At 47.4% G+C, this 26,867-nt stretch overlaps 1 protein-coding gene across 4 annotated transcripts in view; it reads right to left on the bottom strand.

Moving 5' to 3' along the window:
* GATAD2A (GATA zinc finger domain containing 2A) overlaps window positions 1-26,867 on the bottom strand; it is a 66,532-nt gene that overhangs the window by 25,742 nt on the left and 13,923 nt on the right. The window contains exons 1-2 of one of the 4 annotated variants that reach the window (XM_074851788.1): window positions 26,457-26,759; window positions 8,074-8,148 (exon numbers count right to left, since the gene is read on the bottom strand). The gene's annotated coding sequence lies outside the window, so the exon portion shown is untranslated. Of the gene's footprint in view, window positions 1-8,073; window positions 8,149-26,456; window positions 26,760-26,867 lie in introns of those variants that run through there. The other 3 variants (XM_074851785.1, XM_074851789.1, XM_074851787.1) reach the window with 3 other exon arrangements.

Raw genomic sequence — 26,867 nt, 5'->3', positions numbered from 1 at the left:
AGCAGCCTTTTCCAAACCCCGATCCGGCTCAGCCAGCCCTCTAAAGCTCAGCTTTTAACTACAATAGTACCTCGGTTTAAGTGTCTCTGCTGACAATTCGGCAGCATGACAACTGCTTCTCCCCCTCAACCGGCTGCCGGGGAATCGCAACTCTTCCTCCTATTAACTCAGTGCAAACGCATCTGCACCCAGGGCTAAAACAAAGGACCGGCAGCTATCGCCCAGCTTACGGAGCTGAGATGTGCCATTAATCACAGCGACTTTCTTGAAGCAAGACTGCTTAGTCAGTAGGAAACCTCCTTAAACCCTGATCTGGGTTTATTTTCAGCATCTTCATGCTCTCCAGCCTCACAGGGATGAGAAGCAGCTCCAGCAGCCTGTGCTGATCCGAGAGCTACAGCAGCACTTCAGGCTCCAAACTTTAAGAACATTTACACGATGCTGTATTTCAACTCCTTTGTTTTTTCCAGTTTTGACTGGGATGGGGAAAGGCAGCATCTTCAGCTATACTGGGATAGTTCATACCACATCACACGTAAAGCTGCCAGGCAGAACTGCACACTCAGAGCTGAAGCTCGCTTACCTGAGGAACATCACAAGCAATGGAAATTACCTAAATCTCATATCAGCACTAAGTTTTATTTAAAAAATTAATGCAGCCAAAATCCTAACATAAAGACAGGTAATGCAAACTGAATACCTCACTAAGCTAACCCAGACAGCTCGTCTCGGAGCGATGGAGAGAGGCAGGCACTAAGCTCCCGGCTCAGAGCATTTCCAGGGGCAAACCCTTCGTACACAAACTCCTTACAAAGGTCAGACTGAACAGATTAACAACCCTGATGAAAACGCACAATGTACCTTTCCAGCAAAACCCTCTCCTATTACAAATTCTCAAGGACATCACATCTTGCCCCCTGCAATTCCTTTACGAACCAGCCGTGGCCATTTCCCCTTGTAACGCCACCGTCGCCCCCTTATCAGACACCAACAAGAACTTGATTTGGAAATGGCCTCAGCTTCCCTGGGTGCTCCCAACTCACACGGGCAAAAAGCGATGCCTCTGGTTTCCTTTGAGGAACGGTGCTGCTGCTACGAGAACTTTTCTACAAATCAAAATTCAGTTCAAGTTTCTGTTAAAAATTCACAGTGTCTTGTTGCAACGACGTAGGCTGAAAAGCAGCAACCAGGGACAGTGATTGCCAGAGAGAAGAGTGTTTGTAGCACAACCGAAACGGCGCGTTGGGAAGATCTACGTTACTGGAAAGACCTTGGGACGAGATCGCACTAAGGTTTTTACAGCCAAATCTGAAGATTGCAAGTGCAGGCTCATGTAATAGAGAGATCTGGTTGCACAGTTCCCCTATCACAATAGTGGTTATATTTATTGTGATAGCGATCATACTTACTGTAGATGAGCCCTAAAATCAAGCTCCCTAAACCAGTTTTAACCCTTTCAGGAAATGGTACTGGAAAAGAGTTTGCTAACATGGATACAGATGCAGAGAGACCTGAAGGAAAATTAATGTAGCACTGAGAGAAGGGGAGGAGAAAAAGATAAAATAATGAGAAGGATTTTCTTTAAAAAGGTTATTCTGCCTCTCTTTTCAGGAAGAGAGATGAAAACTGGTGATGTCAGAGATTTTTATGAGAATCACATGGGTTACTGGGCCCCATCTCCTGCATGTCAGAGGGCAGTGAGAAGCAGGTGAACAGTTCAGGCAAGTCCCCAGCAGGATCTATTTCACATGGGAGACTACAAAACTCTTCCCAAAACAGCCTAAACTCGAGGTCTGTAGGAAAAGGTTAAAACCAGACAGGTACCCTGGAAGAGAGGAGGAAGAAGAGGTGCCTGCAGAGACCTGCACCAGCAGGGACAGTGTCGTCCTCCATGGAGAGGGCACGAGCGGCTCCTCTCATGACAGGAGGAGGTGGGAGAAACCCAAACCCACCTGGGAAGAAAACTCTCTCCCAGTGGCAAATCTGGCAATTTGCTTAATCCCCAGCACCCGAGGACAGCATGCCAGTCACCACCTGAGACTTTAACACCACTATTAAACAGCATCTTACCAGCACACTCTGTGACCAGCCCTTATATCTGCTGGATTTACTGAGTTTGCACCGTGACCAACTGATTCCAGTAGATGAGAATAAATCAGGTAGATGGTTCAAAACATCCAGGCTGTTTCAAGGATAACATGTAACTTCTGAAGCCGTTCCCAAAATCACCACTTCTGCTTCCCCACCGTTAACAGCAAAAGGAACCGATCAGCACGAACAGTAAACAGCTTCGGTTCAACTCGGTTATACCTTTTATTTGAAAGAAGGAAGAGAAAGCAAGTATTACACAGTAAATTTTAAGTTTTATGAAAGGTTCTGCTTTTTATTACAAGGACTGGAATAGCTCGGGGTGGAGCGCCCAGGACCTAAGCAGCAAATGCTCAGTTGTTAAGTGCTATCACTGTAACAGATTAACTAATACAATAATTCAAAAGGCAGTTGAGTATACCATATAAAACACAATAAACTCCTTGGACTGCAGGCCATTACACTGGTCACCCTGAAGCCTTGTCAAAAATGCCTCCATGCAGCTCCACTGCCCTCTGAGCACACTGACAACAGGAAAAACCCCAAACCTCCTGAGTTCCCAACCTATTTACACCAGCCCAGTAAACACTGTGTATGCTTGTGATACCACCGGTACGCTTTCCATCGGGAAAAGGGTCAAAAGAGCTCTCTTGTTGTCTTCCAAATCCTTCCTCCCTCCAAAGAGCAGAGCAGCAAGACCAAGATAAACCTGGTTTAAATCAGTCAGTGTCTTTTCCAGCAGGGATGTGAAGGACATGTGACATACAGCCCAGGCCCTCGCAAAGGGCTGGGGATGCTGCTGCAATCACCTGCTCTTGCTTGCTTTTGCTGCTGCAGGGAAAAGTTACAGAAGAGGAAAAAACTCACAAAGTTCCAGTTTAAGACTTGGGAAATTAATTACTTTACGCTGATTTTTCCAGATGTACGGTCCAGCCCGGAATAAACCCGAGCAGCTGCAGAAGCCATGCCCAGCTCACCCGGCTGCTGCCTGACCAGGGCACGGACAGGGGAGCGGGGCGGCAGCCGGAACAGCTCTGATGCACACAGAGAACACTGACATGGTACATGAAGACAAAACCTTTTTTTTTTTTTTTTAAAAAAAAAAAGCAGCACACTTTGCTTGCTGTTTGTAATGTACACTTCCACTTTTCCCCACATCCCATTCAGAGTTACCCATATTACCTCCTCACTCCTCTCCCATTCATGATTTATAACTTCCTCGTACAAACTCCAAGTAATTCTTTCACAGAGAAGTAGTTCTGCTTACTTTTCACTGTTTAGCACAACTTGGTGGTTTGAAGTTAAAAGGACTGAAGTTAAAATTACATCCCGATGCTTTGGTAGAATCCTCAGCCGTGCTGGCGAGCCCCGGCAGCAGATACGGGTTCAGCACAGACCATCTGCAGACGGGCTCGAATCCCACTGCAGCCGCACACTAACCCATCCAGCTATGTGATAATCGCTCTTTTTGGTAGCCAAAAGCAAAGATCAACAATCAACCCTCTTCCCCAGCATGATCTGGAAACTTTTACAGCAAAAGAGCGGGGGGGCGGAAATTAAAAAAAAAAAAAAAAAAAAAGAGAGAAAGACCAGACAAGGTTACAGAGGAGGAAAGAGGGAGGTTAAGACACATCCAACGCTCCTCAGTGAGTATTTGCTAAAGGTAGTTGATCAAAAACTTACTGACTCTTGACCAGTCCCTCGCACCCAGCACTGACCCGCTGTGGGCACCAGCCCGACCTGCAGGCGCAGCCCATGCAGTCACCGTGGATCAGCCGCACGCACCAGCCCCACCATGCCTAGAAATTAATTTCTCCTAGCAGGATGTAAAAAGTTTCAATGCAAAGTCACTGCTTCAACTGAGCTGGTTTTCTTGTTATGCCATAAGTGGGTTTTTTTCCTATATACTCATTGATCCTGAAGCCATAAGTGAGATGCCCTGGAAAAAGTAATTAAATTTTTATATGTGCATGTGTGTGTGTGTACTAACTGTGTGCATGTGTACTCACACGTGCACGTGTATAAATGTGCATACACATGCACACACAGAGAAGTTGTTCATGACCTTATCACATAGATGTTTAGGAAAAAAAAAAACTTTAGAAAGCCCAAGTAAGAACTAGATTTTATTTTTTTAAAGACTAAACTAATGCAACAGCAGTAGGACAAGAACACAGGTTCTTCTGCAGGTTGAAAAAAAAAAAACAACCCAGAAATCATCCCGCACCTGAATTCAACTGGGCAACCAAAAATCCATCCTTTGCCTGATGAAGGCAACAAAAAGCGTGAGAGCAGCCAGAGGTGGGTTGATCATTTTGCTGTCTCAGCCATTATTTCCATACCACGAGACCTAAAAAGAAGAAGAACTGCCAGTGCTGAAGCCCCCTCCAGCAGAAGGGACGAGAGGAGGGTACCTGCTCGCAGCCCGCTCCCTGCTCCCAGCGGGGAGAGGCTCCCAGCCCCTGGCTGGCTGAGCACTGCAGCCCACCAAGGGTTAAGCCCTGCCATTTTGGTGCCATTCACTGATATGTCCATTAAGGGTGTTACATAACAAAATGGCAGCCCTTAACCCTTCCCTCACCGGGCTCCCACGCTGCTCAGCTGCATGTGCTCACGCCAGCCGGCCACCACAGCACCTCCCGGCTGCGCAGTCCTGCCTCCCTTTTTTGCTATTATTATTATTTCCCCCTTCTTTAAGCATTCGGGGAAAAATAAATGAGCTTGCTTAGGACTGTTAAGTACTTGCAATTAAAAGGAGACAGAGCCCACAGAAGTTTCCTCTGTGCCACGGGTGTCGGGCATCTGGAGGCAGCAGAGGAAAGTTCTCCCGAGCAGTCCACCAGCAGAAAAGCATCATTTCAGGGATACCAACACAACAAATCGCTGAAGGAAAACAGCTGAAATGTGGGGTCCCAGAACCCTACGCTGTCCTAAAAACAGCCACGACATCCCCACGGCTGCTCCTGGCTTCAGAGGGGAGCACCTGCAGCTCCTTCTGCACCTCCAGCCTCGCAGAAGCTGCTTTTATTTCCATCCGAGTGACCAGGCACTAAGACACACAGTGCCCACGGTGCGACTGCTGGCAGTCATTGTAGTGCAGTAGGAAGCAATTCAGCCCGGGCTTGACTAAATATTTACTAAAATGAACAGATAAACATTTGTAGAAAGGCACTGAAGTCGAGCTTGGAGCACCACAAACATGAAGTTCTGTATTTGGCCAGAAACGGGACTTTGGTAGCTGAAGTCCCACTACACTAGGAGTCACCCTTCTGCTTTCCACAGCATTTGTGTCAACTCATCTTAAAAATCACTATTATGGCTGAGTTTGGCTCCATTTATTAGTCGGGAGTCTAACCACTATCGAAGGGCTCTGCGTGACAAAGAGAGAAGCATTCACAATTCTTAACAGAAAGCTCAATGTGCCGCATAGATTACATTAAACATGTAGATGTTTTATTTTTTTAAAGACTAAACTAATGCTGTTGCATGAAATAGCTGTTGCCTGTAAAAATCAATCTACTAACTTGCAAAATTTTTGTAGGAACTCCAGAGAAGTGTTCACTATCAAGGTGATCTTAGAAAAAATTATAATAAAGCAACTAAAAAACCTGCTTTTTTTTTTTCTCCTGAATACCTTTTGCTAGCGTTGCTGTTCTTTACGTGGAGTATCCAGCCTAAAAAACCCCCCTCACTTCTCAGTCCTGCCACCACGACACCGCTTCCCTGCTTCGCTCCGCACAGCGGGGCCAGTTTTTCACACGCTCCGTGACCGTGAGTCAGAGCTGGAGTTTTCAGGAATGAACTGCACGCTTCAGCATGGAGTTGGTTCATTGTCACCCCTGAGCTTGCCGGGGGAATTCAGCGACCCCCACGCGAGGCAGCCGAAGGAGAAGAATGAAATCAAAGTCATTTTGTTAACAGACACCAGCTATGACTGGAAGCGCACGGTCCGACTCCGCCTCGGTGAGAGTCTGCCTTTCCTCAAGGTTCGGATTATCTGGGCACATCGAGCCTCACAGGTATTAACTAATCATTAAAAACTGTTTATCCAGTGTTTATTTTGACTCAAAAATAAAACCTTGCACTTAAAGGACTGTAACTTGATTTAAACTTTTATTTGATGGGAACAGATTTAAATATTAAGTAACGGCACCATAGATTGCAATCAGATCCTCTCCCCTTCTTCCACCCCCCTCCCCATTTAATGTATGCTGCTTATTAGAGGAGGGATCTAGGTTGGTTCATTTATTTTAATGCAAGAGCAGCAAAATTAGCATCTTTAAATACTCAGTCACAACAACAATCAGCTTTTCCAGCACCACATGCTGTGCATATTATAATACAGGCAATTCCTTGGGTTTTTTCTGCATTTTAAAAACTTAAAGAGAAGGGAGGCTCTCTGTGCACCCAGACCATCCACACTGGCTTCAGCATCACTCCTCTCCAAGAAGTGCTGTGCTCTGGATTCACGTTCAACCCAATATAAATTATTTAATACAGCCACAGGACGATCATAGAGGGAACTGGTGTAAGTGGATACAAAGGCCAAGGTACCAAAAGAAAGATCCGAACAACTAAGGAATTCTCTTATGTACCCATCCATAGTCCAATTCTTTAACAGGGAACTTTAAAATTATATTAATTCTAAGGTCCACTGCTTTGGGTTTAAAGAGGTGTTTTTAGAGGGCACTACTTACAGCCACTACACGAGGGCCTTGTTTGACCTGAATTCTCCCCCAAGTTTTATGGATCTATTTTTGTCTAGAAACTACTGGGCAGGAAGTCTGCTAATGACTATGTCTGGGCTTTGTATTACCAAAAAAATCATGGAGATTCCTCAGTGCAGGAGAGCCGTTAAACACCAGTTTCGATTATGGTTCAGAATGCAGTATTTGGATAACAAGTTGAACTGACAAAATAAGATAGTATTTGTGCATACTGCCCTACAACCGCACAGAGCTGTTTTTCACGTGTTTTATGGTGATAACCCACTGAACAAGAGAGTAGATTAAGAAATTTCCATGCCTATGGTCAATACATCCAAGCGTGAGTCTCTCTGCTACTCTCACTGTTGCTCCTAGTCCTTCACCCCGACTGATGTCATTAAGGTGTTTTTATGATTTCATTTAGCCTTCTGGTCTCATGAAAGATGGCACTGCTTTGTAAGATTTGGGAACTTACAGCCAGAGAACCCAGCGGTGCTCATGGCTGGCACGACGTTAGTTCTGAAGCTGACTCGGGTAAAACACAGTAAATCAAATGAGTAAATCTACGAGCAGAGACATCAACAACCACACCAGGAAAACTGAGACAGGAGGAAAAGCAAAGACCAGAAATGCTTAGCATTGACCACTGGAGCCTTGGCAATACATGTTTTGCGGAAAAAAAACACATTGGGTAAATCCTTAAATTGCTATTTATAAAATGCTTCATTTTGGGACAGGTGAGCACCATCACACACAGGACGGCCGAGCAAGAGAGCTTCACTTCAGCTACACCACTGAGCATTGCCAGAGCTACAAGGTATCGGCAGAAATTTCATTTCCATTCATAATTTTTCTTCTGGGGGTTGCACAAATGATCAAAATATACAGAAAGCCTCAAGGGAGGAATTTCTGTGTGCTTGCTTTTGCTTCTCCTCTCGTTCAAGACCGACAATATTGTGCAGCTGTTGTGACTGCCCAGTTAAAAGGAAGTGAAACAACTTTGTCCCTTAGCAAGGCAGATTTACCTACTTTGGAGCTAAAGTGCTAAATGAAAGGCCACTTTTGGTTAAGGAGCCGAATTCTGATCTGAGTTTGATCTCAGAGCTCCTCTGCAGCTCTTCCTTGTCCTCCTGGATGAGGCAGGAGCTGAAGGTGCAAAAGACCAGAAGACAATTCCACCCTCCCAGGCCACCTCCTCATCTCCAGTACTGAACGAGGGGCAGAAGGGGTGTCTGTGCAACATCAGAGACTCGTCCTCCATCTTATTCACAACTCCTACCTGTCAGTGAAGTTCATGGGTTCCAGGTGGGATCCTGACCAGGCCGAGTGGCTGAAAGCAACTGCAGCGAGGATCCTGCGGGAAGAGACAAGCGGTTAGTATAGCTGGTGACAGGCTCACCACCTTCACCCAAAACTCGCTCGCTGATGAGACAGCTGGCCTGAAACACTGGTACCCATGGGAAAGATGAGAAGACTGCACCCTGTTACGTTAAGGAAAGGAACTGCTGGCCAGGCGTGTGCTCAAATGCTTTTGGATTAAAAACAAAAGCACAGTTAAAACCATTGTAAAGTTACTGTTTTTCTTACTCTGTATTCCTTCAGACTTTACATTAACATGCTAGGAGGAAACCAACTGCTTCTTGCTATCTCTGGTCTGACCCCAACACCTGCTGAAACCAACATTCCCACTTCTAACCGACAGTTTTCCTCGAGGAAGACGAGACCTACGAGACCTGCACTTGTCCTAACAGCTGGTACCACAGGAGCCTGCTCCGGGCAAGTCTTAAAGCAGTTGCTGTGCCCCCTCTTTGTTTTACTTCTTGCACAAAAAGCAGTACGGGTCCACGTGTGCATGCAGAACACCTGAAGACACATCTTCAGAAAGAAGTTCATTGCTTTTAATTTGTCCAAGAAGCCAGCAGGCCCCCAGACAAGCATTTTAATAGCTAGTAAGGTGCAGCCAACAAGGCAGTATTTGTCCAGCGCTACCTACGTGAAGGTAACGCTACTTAAGTGGCAGGAACACTGAGATGCAAACGAAGAGTCATCTTTGGATGTGACATGGTCACACTCATGCTCACGCACGGGCTCAGTTCAGCAATTTAGCGACACTTTGGTATTTTCACTAACAAGACACCAGAGCAAGTCTTGGTGCCAAGCTGGACGCACTGACTAAATCCAGTCGGAGGTTCTGGCGGGCATCACCACCGCCCACACCACGTAACACAGATGGAGTCAGCTGTGCCCCCGTTCCCGGTCCTGCTCGAGACCACATCACTGTTCCCCGCAGAAGCCTCCATGAAGTTGCACATGAAGCAGAGAAAGAAGGGGGAAACCACTTCTTAGTGAAGCTTTTATTCTGTAGGACAGCATATAAAAATAATTCTAGAAGAACATGCTTGTGTGTTTATCTGCTTCTTACTCCAGAAAAAGTTCCGCTGGCTGACGCTTGCTTACGCTTTACAAAAATCCTTTTATGAGCCTGTACACACAGTGTGTGATATCCAAACCTTCCTTCTCCCTCTCTATGAAAACACTGAGGGAAGAAACCCGCAGCCAGTGTACACTGGTCAGTTAGAAAAACCAACTAGTTTTGCCATACTACTGGATCAGCAGTTACCTGCGCCAGCAGCGCAGGCCGAGTCCAACACCCCTTATCCCAGGCTGCTTTGACACGGCACAAAGCGAAGAACCAGGCAACAGCCACAATTTCAGCAGCGGGTCCTGCTCGGGGCTGAGCACGCTGACGCGCCGCCGGGGTCGGCTCTCGGGGCAGACGGCAGCAGCGCTGGGCTGGAGGTGGAGCACAGTAATTGATGCACGCTGGCTGCCAAGACGACTCCTTGGAAGCTCGGCCTCTTATTTCTGCTAAGCCACCAAGAACTGAGTCATTTCCCTCCTCAAAAAGTTGCAGAGTTATTTTCTTTTGTCCAGAAGGCAGGACAACGGCTCACCGACTTCTAGTCCTCCTCTCTGCGATGGAGGAAAGAGCTGACACCCACCCGAGGATTGACCGAACTCCAGCAAGCTTGGAGGTCGTCTTGTCCATGGACGTCTTCTCTGTTTTACTATTTTAAGCACCCCAAAAGGTTCCAATAGGTTAAACAAATTGCTACAAAAGTGCAGATATAGAAACCGCATGAATGGATATGCAACTGTATTCTGGTCCCTGATTAGCTATCTAGAGGGCAGGTCTTGCTAATTATAGCTCATCCTATTAGTCCAATGCTTTTCTAATTAGAAGCCCATTGAAAACCATTGCAATAGCTACTTCAGGGCCTTCAACAGTGCTATAAAACCCGACAGATACTTCCACGCTGCTCCTCATGCAATCTGGCCCGGACACAAACAAAACCACTTCTTCATCGCCGAAGACGACAGAACGCAGTCGGCACAACGCAACCACGTCCCGGGCCACGCCGAGCGCTACGGCACGGCCACGGTAATTGGTGGTTACGACACTATTGCAGCCAGCAGGAAGCCACAAGTTGTAACTCTGCTGGGGGGGGGGTGCGGGGGGGATGAAAAATTTTTTAAAAAAGGAATTATTCTGCCTGGTATAGAGATAATTGCTGAACAGGACTGGTAAAGGTCACAGTGGGAGGGGAGGATCCTCCAGGCATCGGCTGTGCACCGGCTCCATCCGAGGCCGGCTCAGCTCTGCCAGAAGGGCGGCACGCAAGGCAAACGTTCCCCCCCACCCCCCCCCCGAGAAAGAGGAATATGGTTATGCAAACGAGCTCGGCAGCACCCTCTCGTCAGAGCCTCCCCGTGTTTTGGGGGAGTTCAGCAGAGATCGTTCCTTCCGACGTGCTCTGGACGTGGGAAGCCCAAGCTACCGAATCGTATTTCTGAGGCTCTGGCCAGCCTCCATTTTTAATGAACTGTAGCATTAAACTCCCATAGTGCTCGTGTCATGGGACTAAAATAGTTTTCATCTTGCAAGGACACCAGAACAGCAGTTTAACCGCTTCAGCGCCGCGGGATGCTGGTGGTGCGGGGCCGGGGCCACCTCTCGTGCTGACCCACACTCAGCGCGTGGAAGTTTCCACCGAAACCCAACGGCCGGCTGGCAACACGCTGCCCGGGGTGGCCACAGGCCCCACATCGCGCTCTGGCTCCCACACGCCGGCCCTCCGCGGCCGGCTCCAGCGGCTCAGCCTTCTCCCGCATCGCCAAGATGGGAAGTTTGTTTTCGCAGCGCACGCCGCTAAGGAAAAAAAGGTTAAAATGCTTATACAAATATTTTGAGGGATTAACTTTTAAAGCATCTGTCCAGGGAGCCTCGTAGGAAGCAGGCAATTAAACGGTTAATACTCGGAAGTGAAACTCTGTCCAAGCAGCAGCTCTAAGTTTTGACAGCGCTTCCATCGAAAGGCCAGCGCAGGTAGGGCTTGTGCTCGGGTGCTCGGGTGCATCGCTGCTGCGCCCAAGGGCGCCCACGACGGCTCTGCCAGCACCCGCGGACACCACCCGCTGCCCGTCTTGCGGGTCCTGCAGCAGCTCCTCCACCCTTCAAGAATCCAAGCCTTTAGTATCCTATCTCTCCGCAATTTCTTCCAGAAGTTGGATGTTTCATTTAAAAAGAATCGTGGCTCTCATTCTGATATAGCAACTTTTTAAAACCATAATAAGAGAAATATTCAGGAAATTAAACAGGCACTGGACTGAACAGTATCTCTTGCCAACCTGCCACAACAGAAATCAGATCTATTTGCTCGGAGCCTACTTTGTCACTCATGAAGTTTTTTTTCTCTATGAAATGATGATGAAAGCTGTAGATCAGAATAATAAGGACCACATTTTTAGCAACGTTACTGAATCCCATCAACACTAGCTAGAAAAATTATGATCCAGTAAAATTCAAGAGAGATTTAGCCCGCAAGACAGGGTTTTAAAAACATTACATTTTCAGAGGAAGACAAGCTATGGATTCTCTAAGAAGATTAAGGCATGGAAACTATGACACAGGTACTACAGTTCAGCATTACTGCTGTACATACCTCCTCAAACAACCGAGATAAGAAAACTTCTGTACTTTTTGGAAGGCTGAGTGAACTGGTCAGCAGAAAAAAAAAGGAGTCACATTTCAATTTCAATATTGACAGACAAGGGGCTAGCTTCTGTCTCATGTGTTCAGGCTTTACTTCCATAAACATTTTTGAGTACAAGAGTAAAGTCTTCAAAGACTTTATTGGTCTAGAAGGAGAACTCGAAGTATCAAATCAGGTTTTTTAAGCACCGAAATACCAGTTGAAAGCATTTTTGCACACTCCAAAACCGCAGATTCCTCCCTGCACACATCTCAAAAGAATTCTAGGAAGAGCCATTGGAGAGAAATAATAGTCATGGTGCACATTTCACTACAGTGTAAGCAACCATCATGGAGTGGAAAAGCACTTCTCTGGCTTTTTATGAATGTGCTGATCCATTCTGTACCTGGCATACGTTGGTATTTCTCCAAATATTCAAGCATTGCTTTTTAACTTCTGTGTGCCTAAAGATCGAGGTGAAAGCTGCCCAAACACCCTGCACACCCACTCTTCAGTGAAGTGCCACCTTGTAGGAAGGGAAAAAAGCTCCTTTCAGATGCTCATTAATACCACCGCTACCCGTTTATTGTGTACAAGTCAGATTGCAAATAAAACCTGTTACAAATTAAGAGTCTCTCCCACTCACTCCTGAATTCCTGTGCCAGAGATAAAACATCCAACTCCCCTCCCGGGCCATCAATAGCATTTATAATTACACCCTTCAGATCAATGCCTGCGTTCGCGGGGCAGGGAAACCAGGGGCTGTAGTAACCCTTTAGTTAAGCCGGTCCCCAGACGGGGATCACAGGCTGCGCCAGCCGGCGAGGGCATCGCTTGAGACAGCAGCAGAAAGTCAGATATAGGAAAACGACTCACTGGCAACAGCTGTTCCTCAAGCACGTCACCCCAGCACATCCTTCTTCTGGAGAACACTTATTTTCCAGCATTTATTCTCTACTGGATACCAAGGGCTGCCAAATCATATGGAAGTGCAGGCAGGCCTTCAAGGAGAAACCCTGCCTTTACTTCTGGGTCCGGGAGAGTACGATCTACTAATTACACTAGCGGCACCACACTCCACACAGATCTCGTTCAGCAGAACTAGAGTTCAGCTTTACTCTGCCCTCTCAAGCTGCCACTCACATGCACCAGCGTGCAGGACAACAGGAAATCTGAGAGTAAGTTTTCTCCAGAAAATCCAGGCTGAACCTTTTGGAAAACACTGGTATAATCTAATCTCTTGCAATCAAAACTTACTGTTTTGAGACCAAAGTGCAAACGCATTTTGACTTCTCTCGTTCCTCAGTCTGGAGTATCTCGGTGGTAATTACATGACCAAGCTCCCTCCTCCCTCCCCAAACAAGCCTCACGATCTACCTGTGCTTTCCACTGACATTAGCCAGAACTCAGTCAAGTGTGGATACCTGGAAGATGCAAAGATAAAGAGGTTCCAATAATGCAGTTTAGAGAGAAAAATCAACACTAACTGCAATTATGTTTTTCTTCCAGGAAGCCTTGCTATTCAAGACCTTGCAAATCTGGCTTTCTGTAACCAGAGCCTGGAGTACCCAGTTACTGCTGTCCTGGTCAGCAGTTCACAACGCTGAAGCACCCACAGCAAATGCAACAGAGTTTACAGATGCTACGTGGAAAATGCAACCCTGGCCAGCCCTGCGCGGAGTCCCAGGTCAGCACAAAATGGAGTGCATTTCTCTGCAGGTTGATTCAGAAGATCAGGCAGGCTCAAAATACCCAGATCACGATTTGGTTGGCTACTCATGAATAGAAACACCCATGATTGTCTAGGGTTGCACCACTACGGGCTCTAGCAGACACAAGCACGAAGCTTGCTTTTCACTCATAATACAATTTATGTCTTCAAATGGGGGGTGTGGGGGGGGGGGCAGGTTCCCCAGCAAATCTCTGAAAAACCAGTTATTCCTCAAAAAGTTCACAGGAAACAGCTCTAAGACACTTCAGTTTCATAAAAGTAAGAGCAATGTGTTATAAAGTGAGCTACAAAAGCTGGTATTTCGAGATCAAGTTAACCTTAGAGCAACCCTTTGGGTAGACCAATTTCGTTTTGCTTTGGCTTTAAGAGCTGAATTCCCTGGTAGAGAAGCATTCAAGCGATGTCATGTCCTCACTCAAAGGAACAAAGGTATGATAAGGAATTAGGGAAGTCCATGAGTGAAACAGAAAATATTATTTTTGTCATTAATTTCACAATTAGTCGTTTAAACTGTGAAACGGGACTTAAGTCAGAGAAAGGATGAATCCACTGATTAAGAGGCTGCATTGGAGCCAGGTCCAAACCGTTTTATACATCTGTTTCACATCTATCCAAGTTAATCTTTGTAATTACTAAATGGGTAGACCCGATTCATGAGATCAAAATCTTTGCAAGAGGCTGACTTGCAGGAACAACAGAAAACACCCTGCATGTCAGAGACAGCAGCCAAGCAGCAGCCATGAACAAAGCAGTGCCTGCTTCAAGAAGAGGAACTATCGTATCTACTGTTAAACAAAAGGAGAGAACCCCAAGAAGAGCTAAAAATAGATTCAAGAGTTTTGATTTGGGGGTTCTCTGTTTTATACATAGCACAGTTTGAACTATTTTTCAGTTACTCTGTATTTATGGCCAATTATGTTGATCCTCACCCAGGGCCAAGATCTCCTGGATTAATGGGATGAGCACGAAGGGCTCCTATCACTGAATTATTCGTCATCCAGAACAATCCAGATCAACAACACCGGCTCTGACGCTGCAGGACTGACACGCTCTGTGTTTCCTTCAAGATGACTGAGCCCGTCCACCTCATCCTCCGGCCACCCCGAGGAGTTGCCTTCAACTGGTTTTAATCAAAGCGCAATCTGATCGCCCGACAGCGCAGGTCTCTGTGGATTGTTGTATAAACATGTTTTTCAAGAACTGGAATTACTATCTTCTGTTTTCAGACGTAAAATATATTTTTGACAGAGGAAGGGGGTGTCTCTTTTCTATGCAAAGAGGCAGCGTTATGAAATGCATTTGCAGAACTGTTTGGCAGAATATTAAACAGGGGAAGAGGGATGCATGCATGAATTTATCACCTCTTTCACCGAGCGCCCAGCAACCCCAAGGAAGATGACTGCTGCAACTCTGATTAAGAGAGATGGAGACTGAAATGAGTGGCAACATTCAAGTATTATTTTTTTTTTTTAAAAAAAAGCAGGTGGCAAATTGTTATTTCTAGCTCTGGTGAAAAAATCTGATCTACTTTCATCATGGAGTAAGACGTGCTTTTTGTATGCACCGTGTTTGCTCTGGAGTGCCCTATTCGGGGGCTTTGCTTTCATCTGCCTCGCCGACGCTCACTGCTGCCACGAAGCTTTGCTGTGCTCTGCGGGCAGTTTGTGCTCACCAAGTGCCAGTGACTTTAATTGGGCAACCTGGAATCAACTGAGATACGACAACTTGAATCCTCCTGAACAATTTGGTTTGTGCCTACCTGGCTTCAGCATCAGCTACTGAAAACACAGCAGTAACCCTTTTTTTTGTTTTAAATAAATATTTGGGGGGGGGGGTGTGTGTCAAGATACCATCCTCCACTAATGACATGATCTTAATCTCAGTTGTAGGAGTACATTAATAACCCATAAGCTAATAATTTTGTAGCAGCAATTTTAGTTTCCCCAACTATATTATTTAAAAACCTAACCGAGGGTGTGTGTAGAGAATGACACCGTTCAGAAATCCAAATAAGGGAATGAAATGGCAGCTTGGCAGGGACCCAGGGGCCACACCTATTTACAGGGGAAGCCGAGCACAGCCACCATCATTAATTAATTCAGAAGCCTCGGCACACAAAACTTGATCTGGATGCACACTGCATCCCCCACCTGAGATCAAAAGGGAGCACTGCACACCGAACGTCGCCAGCCACGCTTGCACACAGCCACGGCGGTGTGAAAACCAAGGCAGGCTGCGGGGCTGATGTTTAGCCCCTGGTCCTGCACTTAGAGGGGAAAAGGAAACAAAAGTTGTCATTATCACCCGTGGGATCGAGGGGGATTTTTAATCTTGAGCAAACCTAACCACTGGTAAGAAACCTGTCAGGGTCCCTCGACTCAGAACAAGCAGCAAGCAAACAGATTCTGAAGATGAGCAAGACGAAATTTAGACTCGGTTACTTCAGTGGGTTTATGTAAAACATCGTCTAAGTTCCACAAAAAACATGAGCACATTTTGGGTAGAAAACAACCAGAGGTGTCACAATTACACCGAACAACATTTTGCAAAGGAGATCTTCTTATCGAGTTTGTGTATCTAAATGTCCTAAGGGATCAATAACATGCGCAATATTAAAATGAGTCTTATTTAATTACTTCTATAGTCTTCATCATCATAATTCTCAGGCACCTCACAGAAATAAGTTACCCATCAGGTCTTAACCGACAGGATTCACATGCTTTTGTTCCCCGAGCCACTTCTATCACTCAGGAGTTCTGGCTGTTTGTTAAACCATCATGTTCAGGTTTAACAACAGTTTTTGGTCCAACAAGAGGAATTACTACACCCCTCTCTGGATACCTTTGCTGAAGGAAGGAGAAGAAGCAGAGGAATCTTAAATACCTCCCACAGAAACTAATGGAATGAAGATTGAGGGTAACAACTTGGAGGTGCACTCTGCCTCCCGGCCCCCAGCTCTCCCGCAGCGCAGAGAAGCGCGGGAACGCAGTCGCAAAGCTTGCTGTATTTATTTAAAGATGTCCAGTAAGAAGTTTACCCTCTTCAGAATTGAAGAATTTCAGAGCTTTTCCCACCACAATACCTTACATACACGCCATATACCAGACCACCCCCGAAGACACTATGCTTTCCACCCCATATTCTATATTACTAATTAATTTTGCTTCTTTTTTGACTCTACATAAACTTTCCCACAAACAGGATTTGCAAATTATATTAACACCTATTGATACAACAATCCAGAAGTTTCTCTGGGCGATGCTGCCATTGCAGTGACAGTTCCTACGTATGGGCAATCTTCCGTGAGCTGCAAGACATTAATTTAATCCTCGCCTTAACCGCAAGGGCTACCGACTATACTGGAGCATAACTTTAATGAAAGTAAGAATTATTACGCAGAGCCAATCCAGATTAGTCGAGCTGAGCTTCTGAAAGTTACGCAAGGATTACTTTTCAAGTTTTATGGGGAATGTCATCTCCTCATTGGGATCGTTCAATAAAAGCTACACCACGAGCCACAGGTGTTTTGCAGTATCATCTGTTTTCAGGATCAGGTACAGAAAAGCTGTTACAAATGTCGCCCTCCTTTTCCCCCCAACTACAAAAGTGAATTTGAATTTGAAAATGGCCGAGGACATCAAACTCCTGTCACATTTAGAGAGTTAATCGAGGCACTGCGCATGCACGGCCCGCAAAGGAAGGATGCTGCCAGGGCATCCTCAGCTCCTCACGAGCACAACCCAGAGATGAGCGAAGCTTCACTGGACACCCTCCACAGACGCCAAACAAAAGCAGGCAAAGGTTCTTCCACTACCAAAACCACCAGGCACCTCCTTCACACACAACATCTCATGAGCCTTCCAAACAAACAAGGAAGCCAGCAGAAAGCAGAATTGGAAATCCATACTCAACAGCATCCTACAGAGAGTAACACTAGCACTGTGCCTGCGACTGGCACGTATGTAATTTCACTATTTTACAATGAAAACCAGAAAATTTTAGATTTATATTGTGTGTGGATCTCAGTGTGTTTGTACATACCACAATGCTAGGGACACATGCACGCTGCAGTACTTAATTCTGTTGGAGACAGGATTTTCTAAGATCCTATTAAATATGAATGCCTTCAGTTTACTTCCTCTAATTCTTGCAAGCATTTCAAAGCTCGTGATCACATGGCTATTTCAGCAAATGAACATACTGGGCATAGCTGACAGGCTGTGGCAAGGAAGTTGCTCCTACTTACAGCAGCAGGTAAATCAGCATTAGTGTGAAAGCTAACAATTCCATTTTCTGACTCATTTTAGTATCTGGAAAGTCTTTGGTATTTGTAGCATAAACCAAACTACGAGAAAAGCCACCACTGACCATCTTCAGCAAGACTTCCCCTACGAAACAGTCACAAAAGTGACTTTGCTGCTGCAAGGAGGCTTGCCCTGTTTCAACAGCATCCCACACCAGCGCTGGGCTCCGGTCGGTCCAGCCACGCTCTGGGCATTTACAAAACTGTTTTAAGAAAACCTGCTGCTGACCACTGTGTTGGCAACGGGGTAATTGTCTGGTGCGCAGGAGATGGGAGTTTCAGCTGCCAGTACTGACAAAAGTCTCTCCATCTAGACTGAGTTAGGAAACAAGAGACAACCAGCATCACTCAACTGGAAGTGTTCTACTGAATTTTTAAAAAAAAAAAAAAGCTAAGCTTTCCTGAATGCCAACTCCTATAGTCTTACAGGTAGTAAAACTGGGTATTTGTATCCCAAAGTGAATGAGACAGGTCATGTCAAAATCAATTTCAAGAGTAACTGAAAATTCAATCACAGCTTCATTTTTTTCCTATTGAAAAGCGACAAAATAAGCCTTTATTCCTTCAACTCCATCAATCTGGCATTTTAATGCAAAGATCCCATCATAAACTTCTACTTATTTTGGATATTTAAGAGAGAAAGGAAAAAACCCCATATACTGCCTTGAGAGCAGCTCACTCTTACCTTCCTATCACCATGTTCATCTGGTCTCCCATCAAATATGACTGAAAAAAATAACCTCCCTTTTGAGGTGTCATCTGACATTCTTAGAAATTGTTGTTACCCACTTTTGTCAGAACTTTGAGTAACATTTACTGTTAAAGAATTAGTGATTATGATAGAGTTAGCAGAACCTCTTCCCGGAAGGTGAGGCAGAGTATCTATTTCCACACTCTCTGCTGGAAGTACCCACTGTACTTTACACATTTAAACAGTGATGAGTTATTTTCAGTTGATGGGGGTGCAAAAAATAAGAAAATATCGTACGGCCTCACTTGCTGCTAGGTGGTTTAGAAACTTCTTCAGGTACCTGACTTTTTAAGTATCCATTGATATTCAGCTGAAGAGACTGGAAGTGGAGGTAGAGGGGGAGGAATGGTGTTTACTTCGTGTCAGGGCTTATCTCCTGCCTTGTGGGAGTGCTCTTTTATAGGCTTCATTTTTTTTGTTCCCATCCTTCCAGCTCCCATTCACACCGCTGGAGCGAGGGCAACAAAAAGCACATCTTGTTATGGATGACTGGAAGTGCGGTGGACTGCCTCCCCACTCTCGATCCACACGGCTTGGGCCACCGGGTCCAGAGAGATTTGGGTATAACTTTTTAATTTAGTTTGATTCGTGTTTATACAGGAATAAGCCCAAGTCAGAAGGTGACGCATAAGACACCAAAACCAGAAGACGAAGCGCTCACACACTGATCCCTTTCATGCCGCAGCAGAGTTCACTACAGGGCACCACAAATTAGCAGGGAAACTGCATTCAAGTTATTAGTCACCTCATAATTGTTAAAGGAATTGGACACCAACTCTTCTTCCAAACATGGCAGGAGTAAAGCCTTTCCGGCAGAGCATTAACTTAATGCCAGATCATCTGGAATGCCAAACTTGCCAACATCTCTGAAGAGGCAAGTCGTGGCCAAACTGCCTCACCTTGAGGGTCACCCAAAAACAGTCATGAAAACTCCTTTACTCTTGCAAAATACTGATTGATTTTCGTTTGTTGTTCTTTTGGGAGAAAAAGTGGGGAGGGAGGGTGGGAGGGAGGGGAGAGAGAAGGAAACAAAGAAGCAGGAGAATGAATAGAAGCTGAAATGCTCAACTCACTCATAAGAGTTAAAAAAAGAAAAAAAAAGGTCAAAACCAGAATTGAGTAAGAAAGAATACAAGCAGAACAGATCGATACAAACTCAGAGATGTGCATGTTAAATAGCTGATACCTAAACGCTCCTGGAGCGCTTTAAGACTCCGATCATTCTCATGATACAGATACAGACCATCCAATATATTCTGCTTAACGTGAGCAGCACCTGCTCGAGCCGCAGAAGATTTCTAAATGGGAAAGGACCCCCGTCGGGTCTGGGTCAGCACATCGGTCTGTTCTGTGCACAAACCAGAAGTTGGAGGGAGGATCCGAGGAGTCCAGTCAATGCCCAAGGGCTCTCCAGGAAGGACAGTGGTGGGAGGAGAAAGAGCCTCCCGAAATTGAGCTTTCTTAAAAATAAAAGGCAAAATAAACACTCCTGATCACAAGCTTCCGCACGTCTCGGTTAAAGGCGCAGCCTCGACCCTGCCACCGGGAGAGACCTGCTGGTTATCAGGGATTTACAGAAAGAAATTCTGCAGAGCAAAAAAAAATCCACCTGACCTGAGCACATCACCTACAAACACACGAAGCCTTGAAATAACGAACGTGAGAGTCAGGGGCGCTCTCCCTGCTTCCCTCGGTCTAGGGGTTTGCCAGCTCCCCGTCAGACACGTGACACTCCTTCCCCGTATTTGTCTGGCCTTCAGCGCCTGTGACTGGCTGTTAAATTTTACTCTCCCAGACCTTTCAAATGTTTGCATTTCCTAATACAACAAACTGGCATTGCGGATTGTGGGGTAAATGCGACAACTCTTTTTCCCCCTCTTCTCATCTTAAGTCCTGCCAGCAATTCTCATTTGAAAACACAAGATGACATGGAGTTAAATCATTTCAGAGATAAAAGCTAGAGAAGATGAAGATTAAAATAAAAGGAGTTGTTGTTACAAGCCACACTTTGCACGCCTCCTTTGTAACACAGCTTATACCCATTTTGCAGATGGGATAGCCAAGGCATGGAGAGGTTTAAGTGACTTACTCAAAGCAATATAAAATTTCTCCTCCAGGGAGGACAGGGAAGCAATGATAAAGGTGACAACAAGTTCCTACAGCACACAGGACATCAGCTGGTCCTGAGCAGTGTGATTTTGAAGATGCAGTAACAGGGACAAACACCTGGCATCTGCCTTCCACACCTCCGAGCTGTGCTGGATCCAAAGCTCTGGCCAGACACCGACCCGCTGCCGACCAGCGCTGCCCTGCAATCCTGAACTGTGTCAAACCCTCCTGATAATAAAGGCAAAGAGGAAAGAAAAGGGCATTGCTGCAGCTGCACGTGGCAAAGTTTTTCCACTTTCTGCCTTATTTCAGAACGCTGAAACAGCAACACATTCAAACATTTTTTCTTAAGAGTCGACACATCAAATGCAGGCAAAACTTTCTTGCTAAACCTTGATTTTGTCCCATTCAGCCCAAATGGTATAATCAGATTTTTATTTTTTTCTCCTCCAAATGCCCTCTTCGCTCAAAGAGAGTGAGCTGTGCTCCTGAAGCGAGTCACGACGCTGCTTTCCAGCCTCACTTGCACTAGAAAGAGAGGAGCATAGCGGACAACAGGTGAAAAAGCCCCAGCACAATGAAGAGGCGCTCTGTAATTAAGAGGAAGGAAAGCTGTATGGGAGAATTCCTCCCTGCCCCGTGGTAGCCACAGTCTCCCGAGGTGATGCCGAACAGGTCACACAGACACACACACACACACACAAACGCTCGTTTACTGGTGCCCCACTGGAGTCTCGAGATCTGACACACCAAGAAGTCAAACACCAAAGAACGCAATTAAAGGCAATGAAAGGTAGAAACGCCGGTACCTTCAGCAGTTGGGGAAGGGGGAAGGAAAAGTGCTGAACAGCAAAAAGCCAACATAGGAAACTGTGTATTAATAAACCTTAACTTTGTTCTGTCCCTGTCCTGTAATGCTTGCTTTGGGCAATTCACTCTCCTTTTCCCCACCTGAAAATGGACACACGATTCATCTGACAGCGAGGGTCACTGCTGTACACAGGGCATTCAGACTGAGCGGTGCTCAGCAGACAGAAAACATCACAAAGAAATGAATAACCTCAGAAATTCCAGGTGGTACGTAAGGAATAAAGCAGGAACCACTAACTGAGTGAGGGTCAACATATTCAACAGATGTCCCGTTCCCCAGGCGAAGGGATGCCACAGAAATGCAGAGACAAGAGGAGGGGGAAGGCAGCTAGAAAAGCCTAAAAAAAAAAAAATAAAATAAATCCCAAGCAAGTCTTTACACCAATCAATCATAATATGAATGCATAAATAAGCAGAATGTCTATATATAAAGTGCCAAACTCTAGCTTGTAAGTTTTAAGGGCACAAATCTAAACCAAGCAGCACGGGAGAGCAGGGACAGCCTGATGAAACTACCCAGAACAGACTTTCAAAGAACACAACTGAAGGGCTGTCCTGGAGCTTCCCAGTCCATCAGCTCTTCTCTGAACACTTCTTTTGTCTAATGCCAGGAGAAGAGGAAAGAGTGCTCACATGCCATTTTTTCCCCCAATCAACAAAATATGCTAACTACATTGCACTTCACATACTGGTCTACAGACCGTGTGCTGCGCTACCTCAAACATGAATAGCATTACACAAAAGCAAACGTTACTTCCCCAAGTCTAAAAATAAGTCTACCATATTTTCAGATACCACAGTCTCCAGGAACATTTGGAGTGAAAAAAACCCCAACACACCATACAGTTCTACATTACTTAAGATTATTACTGAAAAAGACATGAATTGGAAGTCAAGAAGCGCCTGGAACAGGGCTGCAATGTTGGTCATTCTAAGAGGAGGAATAAAAAAACCTCCACATCACAGTTCATTTTTCCTTTTATTTTGTAACGACAGCTCAGCACGTGTATTTTAATTCAAAAGGGGAACGCACACACTGCATGTTTTCTTTCCAACTTTGTCGTCGTGACCTCTCTGAGCAGTACCTGTCCGCAGGATGACAGCCCGTCCCTGCACAGGTGCGTATCACACACGTGAACTCTGTACAGAGCACGCGACTTTCTACCTCCCAAGACACATAAAAGGGAAACAGTGTTTTGTGAAACACAAGCAAGATAAGCACGCGACTACTCCCCTCAGAGTATGGCAGTAAGAAACCAAAGCATTAATGGTAACTTGAGCCTGGGAAGAACTCACAGTTCATATGTGCATAGTGTCAAAAAAAGTAAGTTCTGATGCCCAAAGATTCGAATTTTTAAATGCTGAAGTACACTTAGGTACACTACTATCAGTGAGTAACGTCTAGAGATTGCTTCTAGAAGTTTGCGGTTCAAAACATGCTCTATGAAAACATTTTCAATTTAATCATCAAAGCAGCATTTTCCACTCTGAAGTTACCCACGAAGCGAGTGCTCCATCAAAGCAGAAAAGCTGAGCTCTGACCACCGCAGCACCTCGCCGGTTCCGTCCATCCCAATTTCCTGCAGATTTTGGTTGGTTGGCGACTGGCCAGGGACTTCACAACATGGACACCATTTCAAGAGGTACCGCTGAAAACGTGTCTCAAATGTGGCCTCATTACATCTGAGTGAATTTTAGACTTGATTTTTAAAATACTTCCAGCGCTATCCAAAAGACGTCACAAGTTGACTTCCTTTGTCCCAAGCATCATTCCTTCTCCTTCCCCCACTAAAGCAGCACAGCAGAAGTGATTCAGTAAGGAAGTAAGAATGCTTATAGCCCACACGGACAGGTAGGGCTAACGAAGAGCACACCCAGAAATAGAAGTGTAAGACCATAAGACAGTAAGCCCAGAGTTCCTCCCACAATTATAGTTCCTTTGACAGCAAAGGGATAATTCCAGTTCAAACCCGAGGCCGTGCAGAGGTACCTAAAAGGGCCAAACATTGGACCTATGTACATGTGCTTCTGTCTGACCAAAAAAGTGATCCAAATCCTTCATCGTGCCTTGCAGAAGCGTCACAAACATCACACAATACACCAGCACTGTCTCAATTTGAACCAATGATTTTAAACAGCTCCACACATGACTACCGGCCTGTAATTACTACAAAAAAGTCGTAACGCAGCTATATTAAGTTACAGTATTAGCATACTGACACTGCATCATATGCCAGCGGTGTTGCATCATCACCCATTGATGTAACCTCATGACTATGTAATGCTGTTAGGGATGGTATTAGCTACTCCTTTGTGCTTCCATCTCTGAGGAAAGAGAAATATATTGGGCTACCTGCATCCCGCTCCACTGCTGGACACCGAGTGACCACAGAGATACAACTCTCTCTCTTCCAGTGAAGCTCAGTGAGGTGGTTTTCACTTCAAGCACAGAACTCGGTCCTTTTCACACTCAAAGTTCAGCCAGCACATGCTAACTGGTAATATGTTCACTCTTTTTCCAAGTTAGAAGAGTATCAGCCTGTTGCTGACCCCCAGAGAACGCACAAAGGGGTGAGCTCTCACAGCCTCAACGCCAAGCAGCGCTGCCCTCCCCATTCTCAAAACCAGATAGTTGTGGGGAGGGAAAAAAAAAAAAAAAAGAAACTAAATAGTTTCCAGCCCTGAAACCAGCATATTTTGTGATCCTATCTGAGATACTTAACTGCAGAGCCTCGCTGCCTCCAGGATATCACACCCCCGTTTTTTTGACCAGAGCCTGACAATCCAGACGCACCGAAGGCGACGCCAGCGGCGAGTGACGGAGCGTGATGTACGGGAATACACCGTTCCGTACGTGTCACAGTCTCGGATGGCTGTGAGGTGACACTCGGGGGCAACGTCCCCGCCACCAGCCAGCTCTTCCCCCCACCAAATACAGCACGGTCCCCGCTTAGAGCGCTCGGGGGGCTACCGGCCTCCCCGTGGCCCAAATGCCAGCAGACATCGGTGCGTATCACCGCCACATCCCACGATCTGGTGGGACCGACCGTTTGTCACCAGTCTTGGGTCTGCAGAACGCACGTGCCCGGCAACACACCGCCCAGGAGACAGCTCTCTTACACAAAAAGCTCTCCACGGGCTACACATCCCTTTATTTTGTGCTTTCTGCTGCCTCTGGTCCCCTACCACCTCGTCCTCTCCACTAACAGCACATCTCTTACACTCCTGCTTCTTCCTACCCACGTCTCCATCCACTTGAGACGCTGGTCAATAGTTTGTCTGAAGAAAGGAAGGTTTCGTTCTCTTCTCCCGCTGATGCATGGCAGCTTCCAGCCTACTGGCATGTCTCTTATTCCCAAAGGCCCCTCTTCGTTTCACTTCCTGTGTAACTGTCTCTACAAGCAGCTCTGCTACCTCTGCTTCCAGCTGCATTCGCAGGCGGGCAAGCGAGAGAGAAACATGAAAGTCAGACACCTGCAAAAGAAGCTGGAAACAAGGATTAGGGCCATGACTGCAAATTAGTGCTCTGTGACAGTCGCTGCTGGGTCCATCAGCTTGGGAACCTCTGTCTGGGGAAAGGAGTCTACCTCATGAAGTACAAAAATAGAAGAGCGAGGGGCAGCCAGAAAAAAGACAAGTGAAAGTAAAACCTAAGCCATATAGAGAGCGTAAAATAAATTTTAAAAAAAAGTAAGCAGATGCTCTAGAGAAGTAAGTACGTGCATCCCGACTTACGGGCTTCCCCAGCTTTGTGGTTCCAAAGCAGCGACCGATGCCAGACAGTTTTCAGTCACCGAGCCCCCCCCAAACGGCTCCTCTGCAAACGGGAGCGGCGATTCCCGGGTACCGGGGAGCTCGACGCCTGCGTGCGCTCGGGCAGCGCCGCTTCCCGGGGACTATCCTGACCGGGGCCAAATCCTGCCCGGCCCCTCCCGCAGGCGCCGGGAACGTGCAGTAATGGAGAAACCGGGGCAGGGCGCCCAGCCAGAAGAGCTTCCACCCGCGGCCCCGGCCGAGAACCCCCCGTTACCGACACGACACCCCGAGGGAGGCGGCGGCTGCGCCCCCCCCGTCCCCCGTCCCCGCCTCGCTGCGGGGAGGCGGAGGGGTGGGGGGGGCGCAGCCCGGTGCACCTTGAGCCGCAGGAAGGGCGGGCGGGCGGGCGAGGACTCTTATTGTGACACGGGCCGCAGCCTGGCCGCCAGCCGGGCCAGTGCCACGGCGGGGGCTGCCAGGGGCGGGGGCTACCCGGGGCGACCGCTCGCCCCCCCGCTGCGCACCCCCCCCCCCCCCCCCCCCCCCCGGGGCCGGTCCCGCCGCCGCCACCACCGTACACGGGGGGCAGCGGGGGCAGGGGCGCTCCCAGCCCCGCACCGGCCCGGGTGGCGACAGAGGAGGAGGAGGAGGAAGAGGAAGCAGGCACGGCGGAAAGCCCGTAACAACTTTCCGAAACAAACGCCTCGCAGGCTGCCGTCCCAACGCCGAACAAAAGCCGGCGGCGACCCCGGGAGCTCGGCCCCGGGCTCGGGGGACGCGCCGCGCCGCCAAACTTTTGGTTTACCGGCAGGATCCACCCCGGGAGCCCCCGGGAGCCCTCTCCTCGCCGCCGCAGGCAGCGGCACGAACTCCTTCCCTGGCAGGCATTAATCAATCAGCCCGCCCGAGGGCTGGAGCCCGGCGGCCGGAGAGCAGGACTTTGCACTTTTCCCGGGCTGCCCGCGGTCCCCGCACGACCGGGCTCTCCCGGAACTTCCCCGGGAGCGCACCCGCATCCCCGGCGGCCGCTCTTCACAAATAACTCTGCCGCCGCCTCTCCCTCCCCAAGACAATAAACCCAACGAGAACTTTTAATCTGGGAACTCACACGCCGCGGCACCTCCCCGCTGGTCCCCGCGCATTCGAGCGCCGCCGGTGCCCGTTCCCCGGCCGCCGGTTTCGCTTCCCCCGCGCCTGGCCGCCCCCTTTTTCCGCGCCGCCAAGGGATCCCCCGGTTAATCCTCTCCGCCGCGGCTCCCTTTGCCAAATAATGCGCTTCTCACACATGGAGTCGCGGCGTCACTCGGCGGAGCATGCGCGGGGCTGTCCCCGAAACACAGGGCGGCCCCGTCCTGCGCCGCAGCGGCGGTGGCGGCGGGGCTGGCGCGGCGACAGCGGGAGCAGCAGCGGCGGCCGCAGCGCGCAGGGGCCCGGCGCCGCTTCCGGGCAATGGTGGAGCAGGTCTGTGACCCGGGGCGCCATTGGCCGGAGGGGGTCGCGGCACATGGTAGGCGGGCGG

Source organism: Strix uralensis, chromosome 27 (assembly GCF_047716275.1).
Source record: "Strix uralensis isolate ZFMK-TIS-50842 chromosome 27, bStrUra1, whole genome shotgun sequence".
NCBI classification, from domain to species: Eukaryota; Metazoa; Chordata; class Aves; order Strigiformes; family Strigidae; genus Strix; species Strix uralensis.
This window is presented reverse-complemented; position numbering and strand designations above follow the sequence as displayed.